Below are 4,781 nucleotides of genomic sequence, written 5' to 3'. Positions count from 1 at the left end.
TGTCTGGAGGACGTCAAGTCGTGGTTGGCGCTAAACTTTCTTTGTTTTAATGATTCTAAAACTGAAATAATGGTGTTTAGACCTGCCTCCACTGCTGTTCCGTGTGTTGATCTGCAATCCCTGAAATCATTCTGTAAACCAGAGATTGTTAATCTGGGTTTTAAAATGGTTCCTGAACTTAAGCTTGAAAGCCACATCGGGTTGGTTGTAAGGTCTAGTTTCTTTCATCTGAGGCAACTGGCCAAAATTAAGCACTTTCTTACGAGACAGCAATTTGAAACAGTAATCCACGCTTTTGTAACCGTTCGGCTGGATTACTGTAATTCTCTTTATTATGGGGTGAGTCGATCTTCTGTTTTTTGACTGCAGTTAGTCCAGAATGCTGCTGCACGCCTTTTAACTGGCACTCGTAGATACGAGCACATCACCCCAGTTTTATATTCACTTCATTGGCTGCCCGTGCATTTTAGGATCCATTTTAAACTGCTTTTATTTGTTTTTAAATGTTTGTCCAATGCTGCCTCTCTGTACCTCTCTGAGCTTCTTCATCCATACATACCTTCCTGGTCCCTCAGGTCGGCAGACCAGCTCCTCCTGAGTGTGCCCAGGACTAATCGTAAGCTCAGAGGGGATCAGGGATGTTTGCTGTGGCAGCACCAAAATTGTGGAATGAGTTGCCTTTACATGTTAGACAGGCACCTTCCTTATCTGTTTTTAAATCGCGTCTTAAAACATATTTATTTACCTTGGCTTTTAGCACAGCAGGACTTGTTGATGTCTCTTAATATATTTTCTTATTAATTATATTATTTTTAATTTTAAGATATTTTATATGTAATTTAAACTGTTTCCTCTATGTTTTATATTTGTAGCACTTTGGTCAACATTGTTGGATGTAAAGTGCGTTATAAATAAAGATGCTATGCTATGCTAATTCATGATTGTTAATCAATACGGCGATGGTGGGTCAAAGCACTGAGCCCGCAGGACATTTTGTACAACATTCTGATGCGTTCAGAGTGAGAAGTGTTTGGACTGCCGCTGGAGTAAGGCGATTCATATTTTTCCATCTGTAAGTGTAATGTGAATGAGCAGCTTTTCACTTGACATTTAACAGCAAAGCTGAATACATCGCCACTCCAGCAAACTGCTGAAAACGTCCTCCACGAAGTGACAGCAGATGGAAGCCGTGGCATCAAAGCGAAAGCAGAAAAACATATCAGTGCGAACGCATCAGTAACGCACAGTCGGAGGTGGTTGCTGTTGGTTACCTGGCTCCTATGTACAGCGTGCGGTTGACTTGGAGGACCGTCTGGATGTGCAGCTCCTGTCTTTGTGCTGAACGATGAGCTCGGCCCAGGAACACTGGATACCTCCTCACCACTGGCGTGAACGCACAGACAAAAAGACACAGACTAAAAAACTGAGAATTAAAATCCTTGCTCAATGATTCTCTGACAGCTGAGGACAGAGTGGCTACTTTTCCCATCTATATATACCCAAAGTACTCAGGCAAGCCATCAAACAGCTTCTCTAACCTTCACTTTAATAGTGTCCTCACTCATTCTTGATGTTTTTGTTTCCAAAAACAAAGATAATGGGCAGAGACGAATTATGCAGCGGTTCAAGCGTGCTGAAACGCTGTTATCCTCTAAGTGGGGTTTTTTGTGCTTTTTTGCGCTGTTGTTGATGCGTGCAGCTCCACAATGAGAAAAACTGTGTTTAATCACTCTTGCTGTTATTTTATGATGATAAAAGGCGCTTCTTCCCTGTCTCCTCTTACCTTTGAGACAAATGAGGGAGTAAAAGATGAGGTTGAGAGAGAAGGTGGGAGTATCAGGCTACAAGAAAGTTTGGGAGAGGAGGTCTCCATAGGGAGCCCTCATCATCAGGAGACAGATTGGGAAAGCGCGTCTCTCGCTGTCCTTGACTGCAGGGGAGGGAAAGAGGACGTAGCGATCCATCTCCACCTGTCTCCTCCCCCTCTCTCCCATCTACATCACCTCATCCAATCCAACTACCCCCCCACCTTTTCATCTTTCTCCACCTTTCAAGCTCTATTATGATCATTTCTCACACGCCACTGTGTTTATTTCGTGCCCTCTCTCATGCTTATTAATCTATTGCTGCCATGGAAAGATGAGGTGAGGCTTCTTTGTATTTGTATGCCTGGGTAGTTCGAAAGTAGCTTCACGCCAAGGCTTTGACCCTTGACCTCCAATTTCCACATCCACCGCAGAGCCATTCATCAGTGCTGCACATATACTGGTGCACAACACGTACACAAAGGCGAAGGACACATACCCTCCACAGGGACGTAGCTGAGTGGACTGGGTTCCTCTGGGAATGAGCCATCAGCCAGTTGAAGCAGCAGGAGAAGAAATGCGAGGGGTGGAGCCACAGTTGCCATGGCAGCAACACAGATGCACTGTTAACAAAGCGAAAAGGAGAGAGAAAGATTTCATTGCGCACTGTCTGTGTGTGTGTGTGTTCATGGCTGGGAGTGCACACGGGTATGCGTATTGGTATTCTGACAATATTTCTCAGTGCAGAGGAACAGGTGTGTGTGTGTGTGTGTGTGTGTGTGTGTGTGTGTGTGTGTGTGTGTGTGTGTGTGTGTGAGTGTGAGACAGGGTCAGAAGTGCAGCGGGGTGACTGCTGCTGCAAACCTGGATTCAGCAGGGAGCAAATGTGTTTCTATTGTCTGCCTTAGAGGTGTAACAGGGACCTATTGTCAGAAATGTCACTCCATTGTCGAAGAGTCTGAATGGAAGGGGAATCTCACAAAACGTTCACACAGAGACAAAACACTCTTGGGTGGCAATGCTTTTCTGACTAATTGTGTTTCTCTATGTACATATAAAGGCAATAAAATGGGTAATTAGCCACAAAACAGAAAAGACTAGATGGCCTTTAGAAGTAGAATGAAGAGAGCAGAAGGTAGCGACCAGGGTAAGCTGGACATTGTCTTTCTGGTTGAAAAGACGCCCTAAATCAAAGTGGAGGAAACAGATTTTGGCCTTTAAAAAGTTAAGAGGCCACATAAGGATCACACTGGTGCTAGATGCATGAAATACAGATGCAAAAATTAGTGACCAGCTTACTGCTTTAGCATGTTAGCTTTCAAACATTTGTTGATTTGCTGAGAAGAAAGTGCAGATCTTCTGCAGGAATTTGGTCACCAGCCAAAGTAAAGATCATATATAAACTCTGACCTGTTTATGTCTCTATAACATCTCGGGCTGTTCATCATCTGTGAATTAACCAGTTGGTTCATTAAATGTGAGCGTCTTCAGAACAGACCAGGACTTAAGGTACTAAAGGGAAAGAGGAATATTAAGAATTAAATTGTTTATCGTGCTATGGTTTTACTGGTCTGGCCCACTTAAGACCCACTTCAGAGTAATGTGGATGTCTCTAATCAGATTTCAGGACAATTCATTTATTATTATTGAGAGATTTCACATGCAACCATACCAGTAAATGCTAACCTCCCGGCACCCGAGGTAGCATCAGGAGATCACTAAAATTGTTAGCATTCATCCCTTTGGGTCCAGAAATGACTGCTTAAAGTTTAATTTCCATTAAATACTTGGATATTTTAATTTGAATGGCAACAATGGACCAACAGACACACTGGAATTTATACAGCCTGAAGGGTGGGTTACAACAAAGAGTTCAAACTCTTGCAGAGACAGTGGAACAATACTGCTGCACATAAAATGTTAGGGATAAAATGTGGTAGCCAAACCATCCAGCACATGTTTGAATTCAAAAGCTTTATTAGTACGCCTTTACTCAAAATGTCTATGGCTCACACTGTTAAAAAAAACATCTTAAAAAAACGGTAATATTCCGGCAGCTTGGGCACCAACATACTACCTTAAAATAACAGAAAATAACTTCCTCATAAAAATACTGTTATTTCCAGTAATGACAATACAGTTTGTTGCGCTAATTTTACATGGGATTCTGCCTTTTCCAAGTGCTTTTAAACGTTAAATTAGGAACATTTTAACGTGATCAAACAATGAAATTAACGATAAACAAGGTGAATGTGGCAATATGAATCGTAATACGTAAATATGCAGTTAACAGTTGGTTAACAATCGATTGCATGCCCTGGGACAGACTGACAAAGGTGAGGCTGCCATATCGCACCATCGGCCCCTCTGGCCATCACTAGTAGCTGAAGACACGGACACAATACCGAGAGTGTCCGAGCCGGGGCTCGAACCGGCAATCCTCTGATCACAAGGCGAGCTGCCAACTCTTGAGCCAAGATCGCCCTAAATAGCAATGATAATAATACTTATGTGATGTAACCAGAGATGGGCATCCGATTACTTTTTTCAAGTAACGAGTAAAGTAAGGGATTACTATTGCAAAAACGGTCATTAGATTACCGTTATTTTCCTGTAGGAACGCTGCGTTACTGCGTTACTAAAACCGTGATTCTTTTTGTGAGAATGTCTCATGACAGTGACGTTCGTGACAACAGCTGTCTGCAGATCAACAGTGCATCATATATCGAGTGCGGGAGAGAGTCTGAGCGTGCAGCGTTTAAAGCGTGGAAGTACTGACCTTACTTTGAGTTTGATTCCATAAAAAGTGACAAAAACATTAGTGTCCGTTCTTACAGCGAAAAACCCCCCCTAAACTTCCAAGCAAGCACCGAGTGTGCTATGAGTAATGGGAAACTCACAGAGAAACTCGCAGATTCTTCCACTGACCGCAGCGGCACATCTGCACCAGAGCAAACCTCCGCCTACCCCACTCCT

At 43.0% G+C, this 4,781-nt stretch overlaps 1 long non-coding RNA gene across 1 annotated transcript in view; it reads right to left on the bottom strand.

Annotated features, from left to right (window-relative positions):
• Positions 1-1,277: 1,277 nt before the first annotated feature.
• The window catches only part of LOC102212001 (uncharacterized), a 16,458-nt gene continuing 12,954 nt past the window's right edge, over positions 1,278-4,781 (bottom strand). The window contains exons 2-3 of the long non-coding RNA XR_311415.1: positions 2,305-2,428; positions 1,278-1,383 (exon numbers count right to left, since the gene is read on the bottom strand). This is a non-coding gene — a long non-coding RNA (uncharacterized LOC102212001). The remainder of the gene's footprint in view (positions 1,384-2,304; positions 2,429-4,781) is intronic.

Source organism: Pundamilia nyererei, unplaced genomic scaffold (assembly GCF_000239375.1).
Source record: "Pundamilia nyererei isolate P.nyererei 1_Seehausen unplaced genomic scaffold, PunNye1.0 scaffold00004, whole genome shotgun sequence".
Classification (NCBI taxonomy): domain Eukaryota; kingdom Metazoa; phylum Chordata; class Actinopteri; order Cichliformes; family Cichlidae; genus Pundamilia; species Pundamilia nyererei.
The sequence above is the reverse complement of the archived record's forward strand: the minus strand, read 5'-3'. Positions and strand labels throughout refer to the sequence as shown.